Source organism: Sturnus vulgaris, chromosome 3 (assembly GCF_052056855.1).
Source record: "Sturnus vulgaris isolate bStuVul1 chromosome 3, bStuVul1.hap1, whole genome shotgun sequence".
In the NCBI taxonomy this organism is placed as follows: Eukaryota; Metazoa; Chordata; class Aves; order Passeriformes; family Sturnidae; genus Sturnus; species Sturnus vulgaris.
In genome coordinates, this window is record NC_142245.1 from 20302555 (window position 1) to 20330515 (window position 27961).

General features: G+C 38.7%; 2 long non-coding RNA genes across 2 annotated transcripts in view; one reads left to right on the forward strand and one right to left on the reverse strand.

Moving 5' to 3' along the window:
• Window positions 1-27961, reverse strand: part of LOC148224220 (uncharacterized) — a 122447-nt gene that overhangs the window by 56117 nt on the left and 38369 nt on the right. The window lies entirely within an intron of this gene.
• Window positions 2235-27725, forward strand: LOC148224221 (uncharacterized). Its single transcript, XR_015802190.1, has 3 exons — window positions 2235-2367; window positions 18775-18935; window positions 27632-27725. It is a non-coding gene; the product is annotated as an uncharacterized LOC148224221 (long non-coding RNA).

Sequence of the window (27961 nt, forward strand, 5' to 3'; positions counted from 1 at the left end):
CCTTTTACAAACCAAAATCAAAGCTGACAAAAAAGCTTGTGAAATTTCTGTGAATGTTTACTGCACGGTTGTTGAGGCTTACAAACAAAGCAATTGACAAGCATTTTTATTTTTCAATCACACCAAGTATGTATGGACTTCTAATGACTGTAGAGCTTGGATTTTGGTTCAGCATTCCTTAGCTGGATTTTAAGCAAAGATATGTATTTATGTTCCTTTAAATTACCCTTTTTTCTTAAGTGTTTGTACTGAGCAGATCTAAATAACATTTCCTGGAACCTCAGCCTCAAATTCTTGTCAGTGAGTAGCTTCCAGGAGGATTTGGTTGTGCCCTTCAGTGAGCATTCCATTCTGCTCCAGAGCAGCACTCCAAAACAACCTGCATGTTGACCAGGAAACTTCCTTGCCTATTTGTACAAATAGGACACTGAGGACAGGACTTTGACCGAACTCAGCTTTTCTCTGAACCTTCTCTGTCAAAGGAGGATTCACTGTGTCCTTGTCTGAAAGGAATGCTGCTGTTTGCCCTTTCCAAGGCAAACCAGAGTTCTTGCTTTGTTCTTAAAATAATGTCCAGGAGCTACCGTATTCCCAGGAATACAGGAGAGCTGGACTCAGTTCCCACTTTCGTCTGAAATTACTGCAGATGGCATCTACCAGCACCGGAGGGACATTGGGTCCCTGCTCCTGTGAGACTGCAAAGATACTCCTGTATCTGCCTCTCTGTGGTTCTCAGTGCAAAAGAGAGATCCAGGTGCCAATTTCTGCTCCATAGTTTGCTCTGCATTTAGCAGCCAGGGGATAAAATATCATCAAAACCCCCTTGGGAGCTGTGGTTTCTCTCCTACCACAGGGAGTGGCATTACTGGTAGCTTGACATTTGCCTCTTTGGACTGATGTCAGAGGAATTTAATAAAAAATGTTGTGCAAATGAAGCTGAAAAAATCTCTACAGAGAAGTGGCAACTGAGCAGGAGTTTTCAGGATCAGAGTTTTGGATTATCATTAGCCACTTCCCTTTTGGTCCTGCTCAATTGGATCTTTCAGCTCCCATTGACACAAAGATGGACTGAAGATAATAATTTTCACATAAGATTGAAACTTATATGGCCCAGGAATTCAAGAGAAGATAACAAATAGAATTTATATGCAAGGTAACAAATTAAAGTAGCTGAAGAGAGAAAGAAAAGAAAAAAAACATTAGGGCTTTTCCCTCCTCCTGAATTTGGGAGGTTGGGTTTACTTTGTGATGCCGGACAGATTTTTTGGCTGAAATACATTTATTGAAAAGTCTGTTGTAATCCATAAAATGGTTCTAAAGTATAGAGGAGGTACTTTCAGAGAGAGCAGAAAAACTAGGGGATAAGAGAGGTGAAGTTGATATTTTAATGAACATTTTTCTCTTCATTAAGAGAATATCTGTCATTTACTTTACTGAGAGCTCAGAACAATTATTGTCATTCAATCACTATGTTTCTCACAGCCAGGATGAAAGAGAAATAACACACACAAACACACATGTATACACGTGCACCACATGCAGATCCTGTTTCTCTCTCTCCCTCTCTCTCTCCCTGATAGTTCCCTAGAGAGTTCCATCATACCCGAGTTTATGAGCCTTGGATCATCTATGGCCAGTGGGTTTAGTAATAAACAGAGTGGAAATGTTCTTCATCAGAGTTCAAAGGAAATTTCGACCAGCCCCTGCCAGACGTTGCTTCCCCCCGGCCCCTCAGCATTTTACTGTAATGACTTCCTTTGAGTGGAAAGAAAATGGAAAGGAAGGCAGCTTGTACATCTTTAAAATGTGTCTTTAAATATAGGAAGCTCTGTAAATGAAGGGCATTGGGATGGTTTTATAGTGCAGGTTTTTAGGGTCCTTTGCCACGCTGGAAACATGGTGCCTGGGAAATGCATGCAACATGCTGAGGTGCGAGCCTAAGGGCTGAGTAAAGGAGCTGTATTGATACATTTAAAACAAAAAAATTGCACCTCTGAATTCCCTCTTACAGTCTTTGATCACTGAAAATCTGTTGGGCAAAATCTAAAGACACACCTTATCTTTCCATAAAACTGTGCAGTCCCACTATAAATCCCACTGGACACAGAACACCTTTACATATGAGAAGAAAGGGCTGCCAACACTGTTAGCTCAATCTGCTTCATTATATATTGATATTCAGAGCTTCTAAGAGCTCCCCACCCTCTTGGATGTCAACAGGTTTAAATGTCCCCATTTTCAAATATTGGAAATTAATTATGGACTTTGTTTTTGTAGATTTTGTGGTGAAACCATAGCACTTGGAAGGATAAACATTTTAAAACACTGGATGGACCCAAAGGACTGCCTTGATTACTTTTATCCAAGGTATAAAAAGAACAGACATGTATTTTTGTCTTGCTTTGAAGGTATCCATGGACTGGAGGTAGGTTATAATACTTTCAAAGAACCTTGAGAAGTGAGAATTATAGGCCCTTCAGAGAATTACCTATATCCCTCTAATAAATTCTCATGAGGTTTATCTGAAGATGGTGGTGATGGCTCAGAGAAAGCCATAAATTGCCTGGGGGACATCGTAGTAACACATTTTCCCCTGTGACAACCAAGGGGATAGTGGGGAACACAGCAGAAACAGCACACATTAGGTAATGCCCCCCATCAGACTGCAGATGTGTGAACTAGTTTAAAACTTTTATTGGGGCTTTTATTAGGCTGTGATACAGTCCCAGGCTCTTTGCAGTTGCCAGTGTAGCCAGTTGCTCACAAGTTATAACAAATTAAAAATACCTAATGCTCAAGCTATTCTACACTTAGGGGTGGGGAGTCCCAAACAGATAATATTTTGGGTGGCTAAGTGGCCAGGTTCCTTCTGTGCCTTATGATCCTGCTTGTGAGAATCTTGGCATTAACCATAGCTGTTTCACTGATTTGAAACAGCATCAGAGGTTCAACCTAAGCAGCAGTCTTGTAAATCCTTGCTGATGCTGTAAATGCTCTTTAAAAAACTGATAAACTAATGGTTACGTAGAGTTTTTTGCTTTGTTTTGTTTTGTTTTGTTTTGTTTTGTTTTGTCTTGCTTTGGTTTGGTTTGGTTTGGTTTGGTTCGGATTTTTTAACCCCAGTTACCTACTTAAGTTAATGTAATTGAGAGCTTTGATGCACAAAATTTTGTTTAAACCTAAAACACATGAAAAGTTATAAATTTATTACCAAAAATTGTCTTGGTCATGTATCTTGTTTCTGCCAAAGTGACTTAGTCCTAACACAACTTGTCATGCCTCTGTGAGATGGTTTGGTCTCAGTGACTCCACTGTCAGCTGGAGAGCTGGGCTGAAGCAGAGGAGGTTTGATGGGAGTGGGGCCATGGGGAAGATCTTCAAAGTGGCAGTGAGGAGGGGCCAGTGGTTCATCACCTCTCATAACACAGGAACTAAAGGAACCCAAGGAGCTGGTGAGATGGCAGGTTCTGAAATAAGTAAAAAGCCACAATTATTTGTTCACTCTGCGTGTGGTTATTAAGTGATGAAAGTGATTGCAACAGAATGCTGTAGCTAACAAAATATTACTTAAGTTAAAAAAACATTAGACAAATTATTGAGCTAAAGAGCCATTGGAGATGATGAAAACCACCAGCACAGAGTCTCAGGCTCAAAACATTTTTAAACCCCAGTCTGATAGCAGTAAGCAGGATACACTGGAGAAGCATCATGGGATCTTCTCCATGTAACTACAAGCTCCTGCAGGAAATGAGAGAGCAGAGTAGATGAACCATTAGGTTAATAATTGTATTAAATTATTATCTTATAGATATTAACAACTGAACTAAGTACAATCCAGCCAGAGAGCCCTTGGACGGCTATGACTTCATGCATGACTATTAAAGCTTTGCTAGAAAGGAATTCCAGAAAATCTCCTGGAGTCTCCAGATGTTCATAAATTGGATAATTCTATATAGTTCAGTTTAGACAGATGAATATGTCATTCCATGTGGAAACTTTAAAGCAAGCACAGAAGGACAGTTAGAGAGCATCACAACAGACAGGAAAAGATGGTGAGAAGAAGAGAGAGGGTGGCAGCACTTGAAGGGATCATCAGCAGGAGATGGATTCTTTGGTCTCTTTGGGCCCTTTCCCATGCCCGAGGAGAATTAATAACCCCAAGCATCCATCTCTTTTCAACCCTATCGTTGGCCATAGCAGCAGGAAAAGAATGCATCCCCTGGGCCCATTTTTGCATTTACTTTAAGCTTTTCATTGTAAAAGCAATGCAAACTGGCTTTAGTATAAGTGAGGATTAAGTGTTGCACATATCGTTATGAAATCACTGGGGGCCACAGTGAAATCTGAGATATTACTACACACAATTGTTGAATCAGCTCCCTTTAGAACCTGATTATCTTTTTAAACAAATTTTGTAAATGAGCTGTAATATTTTATATCCACTCAAAGCTTTTTAGCCCAAAGCACTTAACAAGCTTAAAGACCTGGAGTGGGAACCAGCTTTTGTGCTGTGTGCGGACGGTACCTGGCACGATGGAAATCAGCCCCTCGCTCAGGTTCCCATGTGCTGCTACAGCAGCAATACCCCCAAGAGTATGAACAGCAGAATGGAAATACTGACATTTCTGGGTCAGAAAAATGCCAAACAAAGAATGAATAAGGAAAGCTTTGATTTTGAAATAAGGAGTTACAGAAAGTAACCAGAATCTAAGCTAAAGAGAGATAGATTTTGAAGGCTGAACTAACTGAATTAACTGAATTGGCTAACCTCATTAACGTATACATCACAACCTTTTTATGATTAATTCTATTCTTCCAAAACCAAAAAATGTTTCTAAATAAATGTAGGGATTTGACAATACAGGTATACATACCCATTTACACCATATAGATATGCATTTATTGACAGGATACAGGACTTGAACGATTTATTTACCATTTTTTAAAAGAAATACACAACTATGCCCTATAAATATATGTAATATTCACTTACATTCTTTCGAAAATAAGTGTCATTTCTTATTGATATTCTGATTAAATACTCTAATCAATATTTTTACCAAACTCCCAAATAACTACTATGAGCTTCTCAATAGGAAACTGGGATCTCTAGCCTTCTGTTAGCAAGCCTAATGGGCAGACTATGCAAATGGAGAGGTCTACATGCATATTCAACCATTTGTAAACACATCTGCAGTTTGAGCCATGCTGAGTGGTGGTCTCTTCTCTGAGTATTTTCTGCTTTGGTGCCTGGGCAGGTAAACTGAAGAATGTAACAAACATGGGTGCCGTTTGAGGAGGTAAAATGCCACTGGATGTCATTATTTCTCTTTCTTTGAAATTAAAGCAAGTCTTCTCTAGAGGTGGAAAATATAACTATTACAGAAGGTAGACGAGTTCGATTTTTGAATATTCTTGGTATTTTGGAATATTTGTTCTGAATTTAAAATAGCTTTCCAAAGTCAGACTCCTTCATGAGTCAGTGGAAACATACACAACCTTTTGCAAACGCAAGCAAAAGCTTTGAACACCCTTGTTTTGGTCCAAATTGGTCAGTCTGCAAATGGCTCAGCTAATTGGATGAGCCTCTCAACCCTTCAGGCTGCTCACAATGTGCTCGCCCAGCCTTCCCTCCCCAGCGACTTCAGGGAAGCCAGTTTTATGGTAATATAAAAGTAGACTGGAACCTAAACATAAACTTAGTCATGAGTGTCTCTGAGCATTTGAAATCATGTCATAAGGATGGTGGAGTCTCATCCTGCAGCCACCAGAAGTCGCTGTTTATTTGAGTGCAGTCTTTGGGATATCAGTCAGAGGGAAAGGACCAAAACACTGAGCATCACACTCGGTTATTGCACAGGCATTTCCTCTAAGAAAACACTGGCAAGCTCCACTGGTGGCTACACTAAAAGTCGGGATTTAATTTTATGTCTTTCACTTTCATGGTCTGAGATATCAGTAAAAGATCAGGAGCTCAGATATTTCTCCTTATTAATGGCTCTCAACACTTGATAATTACTTACCAGAAAATGATTCCCTTTCTTCCATTACTATTAGTAATCTTATCAGTACCTGAGACTAAGAACCCACAGAGAAATATTTTCTACACGTTCCTTATTTTCAGAGCTGAACAAGGAGCTAAATTATGTTATATTGCTGCAATATAACATAATGTAATATCACTGCTTTTTACATTCCAGACCCTTGTACCTCATCTATTATACCATTGCATTTATGAGTCAGATCTACATCACAGCCACTGAACATCAGTCAGTGATGGCATAGCTGAAGGAGTTCTTTGGTTTTAAGTGTTTTGAAAGGTGACAAGGAAACATTCTGGCTTAATATCCAGACCTGGCTGAGCTGAAACAGTTTTGAATAAGAAAAACACCTTTGTGTTTGTAAATGAGGCATCCCATGTGGAGAAGAAACCTTCTATATAAATATTTTATAATGGTGAATGGGTCTTGAACTCTGTCCTGTGGCTGATAGGACTTTTCACTATTAAATTCTAAGAACAGGAAGCACCAAAGAAACCTCATAGCTTGTCTGTCTTGCCTACCTACAAAACTTCCCTGTACTTACACTTAGTGTTTGGTCTTGTGAAAGCAATTGTAAATCTGACATTATCTGAGAGAAAAGAAGTTTCAAAGGTAGAGATTGTGGGTTTATTCTGATTTTGCAATAAAATATGATGTACACAGCTGAGAACTGGAAGAAATTCTCATCACTGTGGGCCATGTGAAAGTATAAGGGACCATGCCTACTAACCTGGAAAACTAGGAGAATTAATGCAGAATAGATCAGTATGGAAATCATGCAAACAAGAAGGAAAAGCATGAAAAAAAATATTGAGTTTAAATTAACATCTAGGAGCACTAAAATTGAGATAATAATCTTAAGAAGAAATTGTATAGTTGAATATTTTCATCTTGGTATGTTAACAAATTTAAGGATATTTTGGGACTTTCTAAGATGGCTTTATAATCTAACATTATATGCTAGATATCTAGAAATACCAGAACTATTTTCCTTGTCGCCAAAGACACAGACAAAACATTAAGTTTGGGGCTAGTAGGTGCTTTCATTGCAAATGGAAATACATTTCTTTCATACGTTTTCTTCCCTGAAATATTTCATAAGAAATAAAACCCACTCCCAACCAGTTCCACATGTGATTTATTTGAGTTAAACTGTGTGGAATTAAATCTTAACAAGGGACTGATCTGAAATCTGTAGAAATCTCTGGGACTCTTTCTATTAATTTGAGTGGTCTTTTGATCGGGCCTTACATGAAGAAACAATTTATGAGTCCCAAAGATGGAACTCATTAAATTACATTTCCTTTATTTTACATGTGTAATTGAAATGATTTTATATTTTATAATTCCCAATGAAAATATTTGATTCTAAGTTATATAAAGATGGGGGGTTGTAGTGATATGGGAACCAGGACAAAAAAAGTTTGCTGGTATAACTAAGTCCTGTTCTATCAGCTTTTAAAAACTTCCATTATTTTCAATAACAAAAGATAAATGCCTATGTTAGCTTTCATGCTCTTTTAGCAACACAAATGTGAGCATCACATTTTAGTTGCAGGTTATAAATATGATTTAGTGAAAAATTGGTTCAGCAAGACCTACTGGGGAAAGCAGTCCAGGGCAAAAGTTTTTACCTGAATAAACCAAAAACTGGCAACATCCCAGCCTGGCAAAATGTGTGCAAAACCCTTGAAGAAAAGATCTGTGGCACCCAGCAAGAGGAAAGACGCTCAGCCTTAGGAGTCATGTTTTTGGGGAACAAAGGAAAAGGCTGGATGTGTAATGGTCTAATGGCTTGAGACAACTCATTTTACAACATGCAAAGGCCAATACGTGCCCTCAATGCATGGCAAGGATGGAGATCTTCTCTGTAAAATGGCAACAGGGGCTATTGAACCCTGAGTGCTGACAACCTGATGTGAACTCATGGAAAAAGAATGACATAAAAATGGATTTTTTATTGTGTTTTGTCCCTCCCTCTCCCTCAGAGCTGCCACAGCAGGAATGTGCTTCTTGGGAAGAGAACCTGTGTTATTGTTTGATTTCTGTTTTCTGCCAAGGGCACTGGCAGAAACCAAGGCTTTCCTGTTACAAGAGAGAAGAGTTTGCCAAAATTCTTATTTTTCTCACCTAATTTCAGTGTAAGAGATCTGAATGATAACACAGAAGGCTTATGTGCTTGCCATTTTACAGTTGTTTTGTTAGACTGCTTTTTGCAAGCAGTGGTTATTTATAGCGTCCTAAAAACTGACTCCACAACCCATGAACGGTGCCTAAATTGCTGGTATCAATATCCATTTTGCTTACTATTCTTAAGTTTAGTGAGTTGAACTGTAATTAAATAAAATAAGTAGATTTAAAGATGTTTTAGATGTTCTCAGTGATTAGACATCAACATTCAGCAGTTATATGCTCTAGAAACACCAAAGCAGTGATCTGTAATGTTTTCCCCATTTAAACCCTGAAAGTATTTAATTTTGTCTTGGTTTCATCTATCTATCTATCTATCTATCTATCTATCTATCTATCTATCTATCTATCTCAATAGACTTCTTTTAGGGGGGGTTTTGGGGAGTGCCACTCTTTATGTCACACATATTTAGAGAAAATATTGGGGAAAAAAAGAAACAAACAAGGAAAAAATCTTATCTTTAAAACAAATATGAAATGGATAAATTTCTGAACAGAGGTTTTTGTTGAACTTCAAAGTGAGAATTAATATATAAAATATCTAGGATCTTGAAAGAAATAAACTCTTGAAGAATTCTAATGTGTCTAATATAAACTAAAAAACGAAAAAAATCCTTTGAGTCTTTAAAATAATATTAGTTTTGCTTGTAAGTTTTTCTTTAACATCAACTTTTTTGACTGTTTTATTGAAACTTCAACAGACAGTAGCTTATTTTTCTACAGATTTAAGCACCTGAGATTTTTGGCTAATGGATATAAGGCCAGTAAAATTTCCTATAAAATGTAACTTTATACGAGAACTTACACGATGTTTATAGAATATATTCCAGCGTTTGCTTTTTCAAAAGCAAACTTCTTGATATTTGTAGGAAGAATATCAGCTGTATTGCAATGAGAAAGTGAAAATGATCAGCTGACGAATACAAATAAACAGAGATGTTTTCCCTGGCTTCACTACTTGCTTCCTGAGGATCTCTGTTTCCCACTTAAAGATCAATAAATACCAAGCACAAAGCTCAGTGAAATCCTTTCTGTTCCTCTTAATGAGCTGTGATTAGAACTAAAATTAAAACCAGGGTTGGACAAAGACTTTTTTAATGAGAAAATTTCTGGATCAGAAATTCTACCAATTACTCTTTTTACTCTTCTTTATCCTTAATTTTGCCAAAATATCCACTGGTGGCTGTGGACTCACAAATATCATCTGGCTAAATGGACTGCACTGAAGAATATTCATCTTCATAAAATGAATAAAGGACAGCACTTCAGAGCCAAGAATGACAGATATCAGTACTGGATTCATCTTTCAGAAGGAAATAGGCCCAGATATCCAAGATAATATACTTTCCAGAAGTAATCTATCTATTTTATCGTTATCAACAGCAAAACTCTTGTTTCAGATAAGAACTGCAAATTTAATGACTGTCAGTCAACCAGGGCTTTTAGCACAAGATTTTACTTGGAAAGTAGGAAATGAGGCAGCAAGCTCTAGAATGGAAGAGAGCATTTCAATGTACTTTGCCTCTTCTGCAAGTCATATAGAGAAGTATTCCAAAGAAAATACACCAGCAATAAAACCATCCATCAATAATGTTTCATACATAAAAGCATCTGAATAAGGACAAAACACATAGGATTTCTGACAGTAGGAGTCATGTTTACTTCCCTCCATGTAACTTATTCCAAAAACCTTTATCTGTTGCAGACAGGTCCACAGTTTCTAACTTTCCTCCAAATTAGACACCCGTGCTTTCATTTGAGCTTCAGACTTCAGAGAATTAAAATGTAAATTTAACTTTAAATTCTATGAGGCGAATTTAGGTCACTGCTCTGGACTGACACTTCTACGCCTGCTCACTGCAGCCTGAAATGGCAAATAAGGATAAATTGTGTCTGGGGAACAAATTTAGAATCATAGAACCACAGAGTCATAGGGTCACAGAATCATAAAATATATTGGCTTGGAAGGGACTGCTAAAAGTCTTCTAGCCCAACCTCCTGCACTGAGCAGGGACATCTTCAACCAGGTCAGCTTCCTCAGAGCCCCATGCAAACGGACCACCAGAGCATCAGAATAGTATCACCCAGAGGAAAGTTCCTGGTCTTTCAGGTTTCTTCTTCCTTGAATCTGGTCCTACAAGATTTGGATCACCAAACCTGGCATTCTAGAAATCAAGTAATCCCCCATTGGAATGGGAGAATTTGGAAGGTAGCAGCAGCAGCTGCTTGTAAACTGCCCGAATCTTCCCATACAATCCCATCACCATGCATTTTTTCACTTGCCTTGGGCCAAATCTAAGAACAGTTGACTCAATGTCCTCTGATTGCTTTCTAATTGTCACTGTGAACAAGTTTGGTGGGAATTGCCCAGGTACTAATGGATAAGTTTTAATTCATGGAAAGATATTAGCAAAAACTGTTGCCCTTAGTAGAGAGGTAGTGGATTTGAATGCAATGTCCCTTTCTTTTCTCCTTTAGTGATGATTCCTTAAGATCTCTTCACTCAGAGGTAAGCATCTCATAGCCTTCTTCTAAGAAACTGAGATGTGGCTTCAAGCATACAGGCAGTGAACACTCCTGAATATTTTTCTTCTAATATATCTTGAGATTTGGAAGTGGTTCTAGAAACTGGCTGATGCTCTTAGAACTTTCTACATGAGGCAGTACTCAGTCAAAAATTAATGAACTACCCCCAGTTGCTGAGGAATAACTACTTCAAGAATTGGCACAAAATAAAAATATGAAATAAAACTTTCCTGTTCCTGCTGGAGTAAGGAAAAAGCCACCTCAAATGTTATACCACATAATGAGCACATTGCCCAAAGACAGTTATTCCAAAACTTAAATCATATTTTGTATTAAGGAAGACCATACCACAAGGTTACTTGCTTTGCTGAATCCACCCCTAATCTGCTGACCCACTTTGTAGTAGTATTGCAATTTCCCAGAACAACTAAGTCCCTGCGTGCAGCTGGACATCCTCATTACAGGGGAACAAAAAACTCAAAATATTTCATTTTACACAGAAAATGTTAGAGTGCTTCATACTGATATCAAATCTACTTGCATCATTCCCTTTTCTTTCTTTCTTTCTCTCAAGCCATAGCAACTGTTCTACCAGTTCTGCTTCTATCTACGTTTTAATCCCCAATTGCTTCATTAAGTGTCACTTGCCAAAGCATTCCTTCTGCTTAGTGGCCAGTGATTACTATTATTTAATCTCTGCATGCACATATTTTAACAGTATAGCTTAATACGATAGTAGAGGGCTATTGATCAGAAAGGGAGTTGGACTGGAAGATCTTCAAACAATCTTGACTCCTCCTTGTGGAGGGTTATGTATAGACTCTGTCTGCTCCTTCATAAATAACACACTTTAACATAAATAAAAGCCCTTTAGCCCTCAGCTGAAGTGAGAGAGTCTGAATGGGTCTTGAATCAGCTTTATGTCATAATTTCTCACAGTCATCCCACTGTTCTGCTGTTTTCATTTAGAATGAATATAAACTATCCAGATTTAGTGTGAGTTTCTGCTTTCAGGAGCAGTGCACTAAGGGATTCACTGAGTATGTGAAAAAAATCTCAGTACCAGTTTTTAAACAGGGATTGAGACTAAGTAATGGAAATAGCAGAGCCCATGGGATTGATTAAAAGCGTGTTGAGTTCCCTAATATTCAAAGTGTGGTAATTAGAGCCCTCTATGACACAGGACCGTAAAATCCAGTTGATCAGATGCTCACGTACATGGGCTTTCCTTGCAGCAGTTAGCTAACACCAGAAATGTTCCAAACATGTAATGGAAAAACCATTCCTATTTCGGAGCCCAAGACGCCGCACGCTGGATCCGCGTTCCCGTTACAGTAAATTGCTGTTTATCTGGAACACGTCATCCTATTCTGACACTCTATCCAAGGGTCCATATTTTCTGTCTGAGCAGGCTGTGCTGATTACACCCCTCTGTGTGCCATTTGTGTCTCCCTGAAAACCTCTGGCCGAAGGGAATCGTGGAGGCTGCGGGAAGGGAAGACACAATTAGTCCTGTCCTCCAGTCATGACGGGAAAGCTGATACAGGAGTAATAACCACAAGCCAGGTCTCTCCTACATTTATTGTCATGCCCGTCATAGCCAGTAACATTTCTTTAACAATAGTCATTTATAAAGGCCTGGCTTCTGTGGAAAGATTTACTAACAGCCCTAAGTGGAAACTCCACTATAAAACCAACATGCTCATGGAAATAGTACTACTACAAAGGCATTAAAATAATGCACAGAAGTGACCCACCAATGAATTTACTGTAAAACTCAAGGACTAAAAATAAAATAACCTCAATATATAAAACGAGTACAATTTTCTTTTTTTTTCTTTCCTTTTTGAAACACAGAAGTAGCTCTAATGGACTAAAAAAAGCATATTGTGATTGGAGCTAATAATGTTTTCACATTCTGCCCTTCAGAGACTCAATTCAATTTCATTTTTACAAGACAGAATCTGACTGTGTAATAGAAGTTTTCTTTTAATATATATGTATATAAATGACAAAATCTAAAGGTAAGAAAGATCATCAGGACTGAAAATACTGACTGGTTTTCTGTCATTCTCACTACTCCCCTTGCTGAGTATTCACAGAGTGAAAGAAAATATACCAGTGTCTCCAGAGATGGTGTGTCAACAAAAACTCCTTCCGCTGGCATGATACCATTTCTGTTTAACTAATCAGGGGGAAATTTATCATACAGGACTTGGTGGGGTTGTTTATGGAGTCATTAGCACAATGGCACTCAGCTCCCAGATGACAGCTGTGCTCTTCAGAAGATGAAATGCTGCAGCTGGCTGGGAAATTAATGAAGGCCAAAACCAGAATTATAAAACAGAGGACTTAATGTGAAAAAAAAAATCGTTCCTAGGATTTCATGGATGTGTTGGTTGATTTACTTATTTACTTATTTACTTAGTTGTTCTTTCCAAATAGTGAGAAGGTGCTGGAGACTATAAAGTGGGAGTGTGTGGAAGTGTTCACTCATAGCCTTTTAGTGATTTCTTCAGTGTCTTGCTGTAAGAATATCACACTTTGCTAACTGGCTCGTAAAAGACCTTTTCCAAACATCAAAGTAATGGAATGAATTCCTAGGATAATATTCAATTGCTCAAATTCTGCCTAATGCTCTGTCTCTGATTCCCAATTATAAAAGTAAGATAACCACTTGAATTCTAAAAATATTCCAATGATGCCTGCCAAAAGTCTTACTGCTACCTTGTCCATGTAAAACATGACTTCAAGGAGAATTTTGGTAAAACAGAGTCTAGTTATTCACAGATTTCTTATTACACATTTAACTGACATAAACATTATAAGGATTAAGTCAATAATATTTATAGAAATATATGGAAGATACAGTTTCAAAAGTGATTTAATAAAAGTGTCCATCAGATAAAGCATCAGATGAAATTCAGGTTAGAGAAATGTATGGCAAAGTACATAGGAAAAGTATTCCTTGGAACAAATAATTCCTTAAAAAAATCTACAAAATTGTACCTCAACATACGATGTTAAAATAGAAATAGAACAAAATGAAAAACAAATAGAAGGCCAGGAATAATTAAGAAAAGAATAGAAAACATTAATCATCATTATACCACTGTAAAAATCCATGCTTCATCTTCATTGTAAGTACCATGGTTATTGCGTCCTCCTCATAAAAAAGTCACAGTGAAGTTAGAAACAGCTCAGCAAGTCCCTGAGCCACAAACTTCTGAGAGAGTATCCTGAGGCACTATGAATTATGTATATCCTGGTATGCCTGCCTGTTCTGTGACTTTTTCTTGGACATCCTATTATCCATCACTCTTGGAGACAGTACAGTGAGCTGGCTGGACCTGTGGGCTGGCTGACACATCATTCCTTATATTCTTGACAGATTTAAAAACAAAACAAAACAAAACAAAACAAAACAAAACAAAACAAAACAAAACAAAACAAAACAAAGTGGAAGAGTAGTTTGCTTTAGCTAGTGTGCTTGGCTGGGAGGGAAAAGGGAGGTGTCCTACTGCATACAGAAGACAGAAGGTATTTGCACTACTGTTGGTACTCTGGCTTGCCAGGAGATCAAGAGGTTTAGAACAACATGGAGAAGGTTGAGTGCTCTTATATTTTAAAACATCCCCCTTTTGTCACCAGCAATACACAGTCCCTGGTAGGATTCTACTGCAGCCAAATGTTCTTCACCCAGACCCTGAGACAGCAAAAGCATTTTATTCCGTGCAGAATGCTGGCAGTGTATTCCATGGACAGGAGGAAAGAGGGCACAGAATGGATAACAAAACAGGCCATGACTTTTTCTTTCAAATTATGATCACTGTGTTCCATAACAGTTAGAAAGAACTTGAGTACCTGAGTGTGGTTTCCTGCTCAAAGAATAGGAAGCTTGCTAATGCAGCCCACATGAGGCAGTGCTGCTTGAAAAAGGGGAGCCAGGGCTTCAGTAACAAAGCAGAGACCCTGCACATCCCTAGGAATGTACCCTATCTCTCCTCTCTTGTCCTACCTGGAACTTGGAGAGGTTGGGATCAGAGAGACATTCCTGATTCTTCCTTTAATAGTTCCTCTTTTGCCAAATCCCAAGAGGCAGACCACAGTGGAACAGTAGACCAAGAAAAAAACCCCAAAAACCGTAAGTCCAGAAGAAAAGGAAGTGTAGTCATCCCACTAATATATTTTGATGGGAGATGAGCAGCCTTAGGGAGCAAAACTTGCTGCACAGCAATTTCTCCAAGTATGTGTCAGTGCTGAGGTTCAAAGACAAAGACCAGAAAGGGGAGACTCATTTGCCTACACATAGGATCTGTACACACGAGTGGTCTAAAAGGACCTAAGAATATGCAGTAAAATCTGCTGTCTTGCCATTATGATAATTCACAGTCCGTGTAATCTCTCTCCAATTGGTGATGCTAGAAATCCCATGTTTGCTTGCAGAATGAGAAACAGGAAGATGCCTTTTCTTTCATTCATTATTAGTGCCATCCATTGACTCCCCACACTGCAGCCACTGCCAAAGATGAAGGGAACTGGCATGACTGCCTTCATATGCAGCCCTTTCTCTATGTGTGAAAGAAATCAGCTCTGCAGCTTCTTCTCTGCACACTGTGGTGGTCTCTCTTGTTATCACACAGCATGTCTCCTTTTACTGAGAAGTAAAAGTGCATCAGCAGAACAATTCCACTAAAACATACAGCTTTACATTGTCCATACATGCTGCATTTGCTGGAATGACTGACACACAGAACAAATCACACAAAAACCGTCATTTATCAGTCACCTTTAAGGTTTACCCGTAGAAATAAAATTTAATAACATTCAGCAAGTGGTTCATTGAATTAAAAATCTTCCTCCAAAACTTTTATGTGTGTTTGAAAAAGTAAAAGGGCAATTATACGTTGAAATGATTATAGGGGAATATTTGTTTTCAAGTTTAGAAAATTAATCTGCCTTATACTTGGAAGCACAAAGACTTACTATTTAGAAATGTTCAAATGCAGCCCATTTAACTATGACTTTATTAATATTATGGAAGCACTGATAGCAACCCTATAACTGCCATTCAATTAGGCATGAAAACAAATACTGATTGAAACCAAATAAGTACACCTCAGTTCCTCTCACAGATGTCTCGTGCTTCCCAGGCAAAACATCTGGAAAACTGCCCTAGCAGGGCCATTGAGGCTTTCCTTAATGTCAAGGGATTCTTGGCAATCTGCAAAACCTTTACTCCTAATTTCTGCAAGTTATTGGTAAGAGATGCAGATGTGAGGTTAATGTTTGCCTGTGCTTTTTTGGGCTTGAATCTTATTGCACTGCTGCAGATATCATTACATTAGGGCAGCTATCAATTACTTAGTGCGGAGTTTAGAGTGAGTTTACAAATAATTTCAGCTGAGTGTTCAGACTGGAGCTGAAAGGCTACTCCAAATTTTTTCCCTGTCCGAGGCATTCCCTGTTGTGAATACTTTTTGTAGGAGTTTGATCTTTTTACAGAAATTAAAATTACCCTGAATCTTACAGTCTGGGTAAATATTGTAAAGGGAAATACTGCAAAAAACCACCCAAAACACATACGAGGAGGGTTATTCCCATTGTTCTTCATTACTGTTTGAATTTAAGAAACCAATGAAGAAAACGAGACTTTATAAATGCCAGCCTATCAAAAATATATCTCAGACCTCTTAGAGCAGTTTTAATACTTAACAACACAGAGGGAAGTAAAAAAAAAAAGACAGAAAAAAAGAGGGTTAGGTTTTCAAGGGATGTATTTTCCTTGATGGGTGAAAAATTTTCTCTCCTGGATCACAGAAGATTATTGTCAAGAAGTTGCTCCCAAAGCATCTCAGACCTAAGGGTGCACAGAAGGCAGCTGCATGGCCATGGTCTGCATTGAGGGAGCTCCAGGTGGAGTGCAACCTGCAGGAGGGAGCAGTGGTGACCCTCAGGATTTCAAACAGAGGCTCTTCTCCCCCAGATGGACAAATAAGAATTAAATATCTTGTGAATCTTCCTGCAGTCAAGAAGTCTCAATTCTCTTTCTCCTGAGCAGTGCAATTGCTTTGCCCTCCTTCCCTTTTTCCACGGCAAATGAAGCCACCAGAAGAGAACCTTTTTTGCATGATTTCTTTTCATCAGTCATAACATCCATCCATCAGGTACAGAAACATCTGGGTAAGCTAGTTAATGTGTAGCTGACTTCAGTTAATGTTTATAATTAAGCCCTGAGATTCCACAAGCAGTGCATTTCTGAGGGATTATCACACACCTCAGGTGCAGCATGAAGCACCAGCCAAAAGCCAAGTGACTTCAGCTACTCAAAGAGTGCAATAATCCCTCAGAAATCTATTAACCATGAGTGCCTTATAGCTATTATGGTATGGAAACTCCAAGGTAAAAAGGTCATACCTGTGCTTTTAATGAGAAATATTGACACATGCATGACGTCACCACCAGCCAATCGGAGATCCCCATTGTTACCCTGTGTTCACAAATCATTTTATAGCAGGCCAACGTTATAAACCAGTTTACAGTGCTGTGAAAATGAAATAGATCACTTATATGCTGAAAACTCATTAAAAAATATATATTATATGCAAAGCATGTCTAGGTCTACTCTTTCTTCAGGTCCATCCTCAAGTTCATAGTATGAATGGTTCAAGTGATGGAATTGCTCATATTCATAGTATTAAGCTCTTTAATTATTACAAACTATACATTTTCAATAATATTTGTAGGATTTAATGAATACTTAAGCCTTGTCTTTCAGGATCCCACTCCAGTTCCTTCCCAGCACTGGTCCCAGCAACCCAATTGTATATCCTTATCAACTGGTTGCTGAAAAGGCACACTGGTCAGCAAATCTGGACAAAGCTGGCATACTCCAAATTCCAAAATATATTTTAGTCCTGATGGGCAAATGGGAGGGAGAAAAATCACCCCTCCCTTGGGGATCTCATCTGGGGAGATGGCTCAATAACTTGGGCCAAAAGCAGGTCAGAGATGACTCTATTGTGCTATGGAGCAGTCTAACAACCCTGCATACAGGAATGCAGCCTTCACAAACCTTGTTGCTTGAATTGTTAGCCATAGATGCAATCACAGAGGCCCAATAAGAAAAAAGAACTTGTTATTTGCCAAAGGATAGCAAAACAGAAATTTTTGATATGATGATTTATTCAGAGGACAGAAAAAACTAGGTGCAGATTTTCTTCTAATTTGGAAAACTTTCCTGCTTAGTCAAAAATGGCAATTTACATGACATTTATGTTACTGCACTGGTTGGTGACTCCTACTGTGATAATGTGCTCTACTTGGCATGATGAAAGACCACACCAATGTGTTTTTTTTTTTAATTGCACAAATATGACTGAACAACATTAAGCATTCAGTATATAATGGTTAGAGAAAATAAGTGGGCCTTTCTTTATGACTTTCAGAGTCAACAAATAGGCTCTGTCAGGCCAGGGAGAAAAAGTGAGTGACAGATCTAAGAAGCTTTTCGGAAGAACACATTGATATTTGAATCTGCAGTTTCCATGCTCTAGCTGATGTCAGCTGTTGGGTGAAAGCCTAGCTATCAGGTAGCCAAGACAAGCATCTAGCTGCCACTTGAAAGCTATCTCTTTCAGGGAAGAACTGAAGTAGTATTCTTTCTGTGGCTGTGCCTGCCAGGCAGCAGACAGATGCCTGCTGTGAGAGCTGAACCTCCCCTATTCTACTGTGCACAGTGCATTGCATGAGCCCCAGCTATACATTACAAAAGACCACAGCAAAGGAGAGACTCATGGGTTCCATCCCTGATGCTGGAGCCAAGGGCCTTAATGCAAATACAGCATAAGTCAAAAGATGAGCACAAAAGCCACTTTGTTTTTGCAAGCAGTTTTGACATTATGAAAGTGCTGGTCATAGAACATAACCCTGGATCAAACTGATCACAAGTTGAGTCAGTTTAAATTACACAGAAAGTGAAACAGACAGACTCATAACCAAGATTTCTTTATTTCAGGAAGAGAAACTTCAGAAACTTCAGGACTTTAATATACCCAATACATGAAGTCAACTGGGCTTCAGAATTCCCAAATATCAGCACGGAGGAGGCTCAGCACACTGGAACTCAACACTTTCTGGAGCTTGTGACTTCAGGAAATGGAAACTCACAGAGAAGAGGTGGGTAGATCACTGCCAGATGGCTAACAGAAACAAGGGGATAGAGAAGAATCATGCTGAGGTAGAGGAAAAACAACTCCAAAAGCTTAATGCATTTGGATCAGGAGAGATGACTAATCTCCTCCCCTGAGCACTGCAAGAACTGGCATGTGAAACATCAGCTCCACAAGCAAGTGGTTTTGCTACCCCAGCATACTGCACAAAAAAAGTTTCCTTGTGATAAGGATTGTAGCATGTGTAACTTCAACTTGTGCACCAAAAACATGAGAAAAGGGGTAATGAGTTAAAAACTGATGAAGAAAGATCAAAGACAGTTCTCTGATGAGAAAGTTCTACAAACTACAGAAAAAAAATAATATTCTAACAAGAGTCTCCGGAACATTTCATATAGTCTCACATGAGAAATATTTAAAATATTAATGGAGGGAACTAAAATAAAAACTCTCAGGCAAAAAGTGAAAAATTGTCATTATCTGTATTAGAAGCTGGTAGAAGACAAAGGTGGAACTTCAGATGAGTGCCATAATTGCTATGATTTCCTTTTGCCATTTGCAAGAGTAGAGTTTCAGTGTCACTCTTTTGAGAATTCAAAGTGACACTTGACACGCTGTCTCTGGAACTAGGGTTTTCCATAAGAGGAGCATAGACCATCTTCTTTACCCAACATTTGTAGGGCAGGCTGCTGCTGTGAGCCCCACTGCAGTCCTACATCACATATGATAATAGGGCCACATGCAATTCGAAACAGAAATTCTGGGTGAGTTTGTGTCCTGAGAGCAGTATCACTCTGCATGTACCCATTGCTAATGGTTGTTCAGAGCACTCCTCAGACGAAACAGATCCCTCTAAACTCCCCAAATGCTGCTATGACTGGAACTGAGAGAGGTTTTGTCATGTTTGTCCTGATGTGACACAGCAGCTCTCCTGCAGATACACAAAGGGAACATTGCTAATGTAAATATCCTCGAATGAGCATTTATAACTTTTTGACCTCCAGTATTTTCTCTTTGTTTCCTCTTGCCTTCCAAAGAGCTGCTTATCTAACATCTCAAGAGTCACCCTGGGATGGTTGACTTCAGTCCAACAACCAGGATCTGATTCCACTTTCTGTAAAACTGAATGCCTTTTGTTTAAATATGTAGCAACAAATCACAGTAAGTTCAGGAAACAGTGGCACTGTACACTTAAGATTTAAAAGGATGTTAACAGGCTGCTCTGTCCAAATATCTTGAAGTAGGAATCTATTTTGTAATACTCTTCCAGATTCTAAATATATCACAGCAAATACAAATTACCACTGTGCCGCTAATGTGGTTATTAAAGCCTTGGAATGTCTTTTTTTATACTGATTCCTGCATTATTTCAGCATGCTGTCCTCAAAATAGTCATTCCATCACCCGAAGAGGTGATTAGAAAGCCTGAGTTCTCTGGGATGTTGTGACAGTACACTGATATTTTAGAATTATACCCCTTGGATCCACATCAGTTGCTCACAATCCAAGCCAACCAATAAGATAAAAATTAGTGTTTGCCAGATGAAAAAAAAAAAAAGGCAGAATCACCAGAAAGGAAAAAGTTATTTAGTTACCAGCTCTTCTGGCCATACCAGACAGGGGTCAAAAGCCAGTGGACCTTTTGGGTCAATAAAGAGTGCTTGTGGGTCCAGCTGAGGATGAGGTAAATATAAGAATACACAGGGTGAAATGCTGGTCACACTACAAAAACTCCCTCTGATTTCAACGTGGCCAAGATTTCACTCTTCAGAGCCATTAAAGGCTCCAGCAGTTATCTGCACCTGTGAATCTATAGGTTCAATGTCCAAGATGAGTCTGGTCACCAAGAGACACTTAAATATCTGATTGTTTTTTGGTTTTTTTTTTCAAGGAGGAGCTCTATAAAAATAAAGTATCTGAGAGTGTCCATAAAAATAGAATTACTATTCAGTGTAAAATGCAAGCTGAAGTGATAGCCACAAAAAATGACTTATAAAACTTTGCTTGGTATGGAAAACAAGTGTCAGCTCCTTGTTGCTGTATTGTTAATACACAAAAATAAAAGAAATCTTATTAAGTCTATGGGAGCTTATTGCAGATGAGCAATATTGAAGGCACCCACATAAAAAAGATAATGTTGTTGGTAATCCTTAGCTGATCTCAGAGGTTTTCTCCCTTTCTTTTTTCTTTCTTTGATTTTTTTACTTTCCCTCTTTTATCAACATCTGTTTTAGGTCACCCTTGAATCCCACCTTCTCCCCAGGAAAGCAACACAATAGTGTGCTCAGCAGAGCCCCCCAGTACACTCTCACACACATTCTCCAAATGACAAATAATCTCTATATACCTTCTGGGAACAATAAAAACCCTTGGATGTGCTCCCAGAGTCCTCAGGAAGTTCAAAAATCTTTAGAGGGGGGCCCTGGATTGAGGTTTTATCTCTAGAATTTTACATAACAAACTTGGTAAGCATTGTATAACAGTTAATACATATTCAATGGCCAAGGGAGAAAAAAACCCCTCAACCAACATTAAAAATAACACTGGGGAAGATCAAGTGCATGAAAGGCCTGGTGTGCTCTGATCACCTCATGGTGACAGCTGGGTTTCCTCTCTCTCTATCCCATTTGTGCTGTGCTCCCTGGTGTTTTGGAGGTGGAGCTGCCCCAGTGATGGAGTGCTGTGCAGGGACAAGCTGCTGAAGCTCAGGCAGGACCAGCAGTGCCGAGGTATTTTCATGTGTTCTCCTCCACACCAAAATTTCTCTTCCTTCCTGTGTTTCCTATATCATGTAAAACTCCCTGGCATCATCGCCAGAGTTTGGCCAGACACTTTTTGAACCTGTTTAGGCAACTGTTCCCAACAGTTTTTCTTTTATTAACTCTAGTCTGAGACTGGTCAGCTGAGCCACAGGACATTCAGTGTATGACTGAGTTACCAATAGTTTTAAGGAAAAAAAGGATTTTCTAACAATGATTCTAACAAGGATCTTCTAACATACATAAAAAATACCTGTGCATGCAGGTGCTCAAAGGAGTGCGTCTGCATTAGGAAATCAAACTACCTTTGTGAATTACCATACAAACAGAAAGAAGACTTATTGTTAAGGAAATCTCAAATCTTAAAAATAAATTAATGCAACTCTGGATTAATTTACCCATGGAAAAAGAAATCTATTTGTTTACTATTGTTTCTTAGTTTGATTGGTCTACTGATTGCAGAGATCATCTCATGAGGAAAGGATAATAGAAGATGACCATTGACCATCTGTGCATCAGAAAAATAATGAACAAGTAATATTTAGTTGGTTCATTCATACAAATATTCATGTGAATTCAGGCTTTTGTTATACACATTTCCTATATGCTACATGATGCAGTGCAAGGGTAGCAATGGGCCAAGACTAAAACTCTGTGAACTCTGACAATAATATGCTTTAGCTTCTCCAGTGAGTCCATCCAAGCTCAAATTACCTCCAGCATTAATTATTTCCAAAGTGTAACAGGCAGCACTTCAATTTCTGATTAGTTCTTCTTCCTAGTAGTCATGGTCACGTGTAATTCATCTTAACATAATAAAGTGAATCATAACACTCATCTGTCCTCTCTAGAGCATGGCAGGTTTTTATTGCATTCAATCATACTAATTTTAATAACAATTGCTTTTAATGTTAAAATGGGAAACAAGCTTGAGTACCAGTGCTGGCTAAATGCCATCCTATTGTCCGTAGAAGAGGCTAATTTATGCTGCCAGCAACAAAAGAGTATTAAAGGGAAAAAATGCTGAGGAATCCTATAAGTGTGGAATTCATCCCCATATGGAGTGGGGGAGGCCCAGGAGCTATTTTAGTGGGACTCTAAGCCACAGCAATTTAAGGGGGATTTAAGTTGTGTGCAGACCCGTGCTGGCTTCCTGCACAGAAGGGGCTTTCAAGCGAGGACATTATGAGGAAGATGCAAAGGGATTACAGGAATTCTAGGCCCACTTCCACCCCTGAGGCTCAGGATATGAATGCACAAGAAACCTACATGAAGGTAAACGAGGCTGCAAGCCCCCTGCTTGTCAGCTCTGTGGTCACAGTAAATGAGAGGTTTTCTCTAAGGGAAAGAAAGTTTCTGTAACAACAGGATATTTTAAACCAGTTATTGCATACTCTGAGCACCTCATTCCTCATCCCTTACTACCAAATTAAAACATGCCCTGTTCTTCCCCCACCAAAATCAAACTTTTGAGATGCAGGGGCAGTCTTAAGATCACTTTAGAAATGACTCTGTGGCTTCCAAGCTGCAGGTAGTTTTTGTGGAGCTTAGGCAGGGTGAGCATATAATTGTTTGTACTCACTGACACAGATGCACCTTAAGAGAGGTAAACACAAACTCTGCAAAAGCCAGGAAACCTCTACCTAGTGGCAAATGTTCAGAAGTGAAGTGTCACTGAGATCACCCTTCCCTGGATGCAGTGACTGCCTGAATTGGAAGTTTTGCTCCCAAGTTCACAATCAGACCCCTAAAGTCCCCCTGCAACACTTGCCTTTCCTCCATCACCACCTCCCCTCTGTTGACAAAACCAGTTAAGATGCCTCTTGATGAACCACTTCAAAGCTTTCTTTGAGATGAAAATTTACCTCTTCTTGCTGGGTTAATATTGATACAGATAATTTTCCCAAGATAATGATTTGAAAAGGGAAAAATGGCAAGGAAAGAGCATCTGCAGTCAACAAGGAGGGTGGAACAGTCAGTCTTGTTTTTTAACAATACATAAAGGTTCCCAAAATTATGAAATGAAAGTCTGTCTTTCTTTGGGATTTAGCTGTCTCTCTTCCCTTAGGATTTAAGAAAACAAACCCGAAAAACCAACCCTAAAACTTGAGGGCAAGGTAAATCAGCCTGTCACATGGCTACTGGAGGGAGTGAAGGTGGTGGTCCCTGCCATTGTCTTCTGCTCCCCAAATAGCCCAAAGCTCTGTGTCCCTGCCTGGGAGGGTGATCAGGTTCATCCTCTGCCTAATGTGGAGGTGAGACTGGATGTCATGAGTTAGCCACCAGAAAAAGGCAGAAAACCAGTGTGGCTGCTGCTTTCACCTCTTAGGGGTGGCTGACATGAAACTATGGGTACTTGGAGCACATGAAACGTTTGAGATATTTACTGAGCCAAATACATCCATTGAAATGGACAGATCTACATTTTGAGTGACATGCTGGAAGCTTCTGTGCCTAAATCCAGTTTAAGAATTTACTTCTCAGGATACATGTTAAAGGATTACAGCTGTTAGTAGGCGCAGTAATGATTAGAAAAAGAAATTTGCCAAAGATTCAGAACAAAATATTTTTGCTTGGAAAGCACATTTCCATGAATGTTACTAGTTCTAAAGAGAATATATATTGAACTTTGGACTTCATAATTCTGGAAATCTTTATATTTATTGCTTATTTAACATAAAAATTCCCTTCTAGTAATTCTAATTGATAAATGCTAGTCCCATTTCTGGGTGAACTCTATTTTAAATTTCTTGAAAAGTAGACTCACTGACTTCTTGGGTATTTTTGCAAACTAAAAACCAGGCTCAGCAGCTCATTTCTTAAACATATTTAGCATGGTTACTGAAGCAGAAACTTATCATGCATGAATGTGAAGCAGAGTCATTTGACTTTGACTGGTGCATACCTTTGAATACAGAGATAAACTGTACTGAGTCATGTATGGTATGTTTTTCTAAGCATTATAGCCGTGCTCAAAAGATCAAGTTTCTGTCTCAGTTTCAAAGCTTCATTTTTCTGAATAGAAGGAAGACTGTATTTTTAAGTTTTCAACAAATTAAAATCAGTTCAGATGTGCTGGCCTCAGCATAAGGGATAAATATTGTGTAACTACTTTTTATTGCTATGTCTTTTCATTAAGGATGTGGACATGTTTATGAAAAAGACTTACTTGGATCTCAGCACCAAGCAGCAAGTCAAGAATGGTGCTCTCTTGCTTGAGGTGCTAGACTAGGATTAACAAAACACTTCTCTATAAGCTTCTTTCGTCATCACTTAAACTCATAGTGCTTTAGTTCTCCATGTACAAAATAGTCATAATATTTCCATACTGTAATGGACCCCAAGAGGATCCTTTAAATGGCTGCTTCTTTGAAATAGTCAAGATTTTAAGTATCACAAATGAATCAGCCTTATTTATATCTGTGCCTGAAATCTACTTTGTATATCACTATATGAGAGGAAGTTGGGATTTTTGTAGGGAAAGAAACTTAAGGTGGCCATAATGGCCTGGGTAAGAGAGCAAGTGATGAGAGAACTCTAGACCTCTACTTTTCTGCAGGCTTTAGGTTTGGGAAGGGTGGTATTTGGTTTTGGTTGTTTGTTGTGGGGTTTCTTTTTTCATATTTAAGAGTTTTCTTTTTTATAGGAGCTTTTTGCTCTGGAACTGATATATCACCAATAACTAAATATCACCAATAACTAAATAGCAAATCTTGACTCATGGCTAGAAGAGCCTCCGTTATCACAGAAAGGCTGATTCTACAAGGGAAAATATGTAGCTAAACCTTAATGCCCATGAAGAAGCTTACCAGAGTTTTCCAGAGAAAGATTCCTCTGCTGAGCTGCTGACATGAGCTGAGTTAGAGCAGTGTCAGCTCACGGGCCAGTAGGATGTTTAGGATTATTTAATTACAGACATCCTATATACCCAGAAGAACCACCCTTGGAAGCAACCTGGAAGGATTCCTATGGGCTCTTAGCATCCATAACATTTACTCATAACTTTGAAACAAACCCTGTTTGCTTAAAGTTGGTCAAGAACAAGAAAAGAATTGGAGCACCTCCACACTTGAGCTGAAGAGTGTTCTGGCAGTGCCCTCAGCTCGGAGAGCACTTCAGGGCTGGGACAGCAGAGGAAAGTGAGATGAGGGTGACCTGCATGTGCACCAGGGTGCTGCTGGGGTCATTCCCCAGCACTCAGCACAGCCCTCTCCCCTGTCACCTCCTCTGCACTCTGCTAGCACAGCATAGAGCACACTTTTAGAAGTAGAGTTCATTGCAGGCTTGCAAACATTTATTGGGCAGCTTCTAGATTGATGTCAAGTTATGGTCATATCGTGTTCCTGAGAAGGTTTTGGAGATTGTTAGTGTTTTGAGGAAGGTCCCATTGAGAATTCCCCTTTTATGGGAGTGAAAGGCAACACTGTTTGAGGAGATGGAGGCAAAGATATAAAGCCCTTCTTCCAGGCTGACCCAGCAAAATATTCCATTAGCTCAAATGGCAGAGAGCAATTGCCTTCTAAAATGCAAAGGTGAAGCTTTAGTTTCCCCAGCAGATTTATTCAGAGTATATTGTATTGTAACTGGTGTGTAATTCATATTCTTTAATTAGACAGCTCTTTGATGGCCTGTAGCCGAGTGTATTTTAGTAACTGGCTGTTTTAGTGAAAAGAATATTAAAATCTTTTGACATGCAATGGGATTAAGTTTGGTGGCAAAAAGAACCAGAGAAATATGGTTTTGCTAAATAAAAAAAGGAGCCTACTGGTAAGAAAATATTTGATTACATCATAAAAGTATTCTCACAGAGAGAAAAGGCAAGAAAGCATTTAAAGTTCTGTTAACCTAATAAAGAAAAGTTTAGCAGGAACCTATGCTGGAAACTTAAAGCTAAGTAAATTCAAATTAGACACCAGACAATTTTTGTTAAACAGCAAAGCTGATTATATAATAGAACAGAGAAGAAGGGACAGGCTGCTTTCTCCCTCTCTGTACCAGCACTGAATGCTGTCTTGAGAGGTATCCTGCAGTCAGATGCCTGGTAAAGAAAGAGAAATTACAGGATATGTGTTGTGCAAGCCAGAGAGAGGATGACCTAATCACTACTTCTGCCCTAAACATATATAAAAATTTACTTTTATTAGTTAATTTGTTGCCCTAGTAGGATTCATCCAGTTAGAGAGGGGCTAGCTTCCTAAGGGGCATAGACCAGGTATTTTTTTAAGAGTTCTCTGGTTTTTTATCTGCCATATTATCAGTGTGGGGTCATCAAACTGTACCAGCTAGAACAAAAAGAAAAATTCAAAAAAATCCCAGCAGCAAGCGTCATCATTGAATAACAGGGTTTTTTTTCTTTTTTTTTTTTTTTTTGGTTGTTTGGGGGTTTTTTGTTGTTGTTTTTGTTTTTGTTTTTGTTTTTGTTTTTTATGTTGAGCAGTGACAAAAGACACTTTCTTTTTCTATCCCCTCTAGTGCTGTCTTGGTCATGTTCCTCCTGATTTCCTTTAGATACAATGTTTTCAACATACAAATAACTCATTGCGTTCCCAGTAACTCCATATTACATTTTGGAAAAGATTTTAGATTTTGGAGATCTCAGCAGGGTTGAGTTAGCACATCATACAGCAAGGTACTTTAAAAATTGTAGTTTTAAGTCAATTCTCATTTTAAAGGCTGGTAGTTTGTTATCTGGTGTTGCTTTCCATTTTCAATCCCTGAATTGAAGCGTAGCTAAGCCAACCAAATAAATTGAAGATTGTTTGACTGATTTTTATGGCAGTGATATAATTATTTAAAAGATTGACATTTCAGATTTTCCTGACAGTGTTGGAAAAAGCAGAAAAAGGTTAAGCTCAAATATACAAAACAAATCCAGTTGGGTTTTTTTTTCATTTCCATTTCAAAGCAATTAACCTACTTTCCAATCTTTCCACAAACAATAAAGGTTGAAGTCGTTCAGAAGATACTTGGATGGAAGACACGATGGTCTCTGCATACTGAATCCTGTCACTGAACTCACTTTGTTTGGTAAATGTCCCAATTCTGAATTGTGAAGTTTAGAATAAAAAATGATTATTGAAAAATATTTTATAAGTATTTTTTTATATCACTGTGTTCAGAATCAAAGTGTACTTTTTTTTTTCAGGGTAGAGAGCTGGCAAATCTTCACTGCTCCATCTACCAGGGGTGCACATGCAGTGGTAGAGGCACAACCCCTGCCTTTAGGGATGTAGCCATTCTGCCTCTGTATTTTACCCTCCAATAACAACTGCAA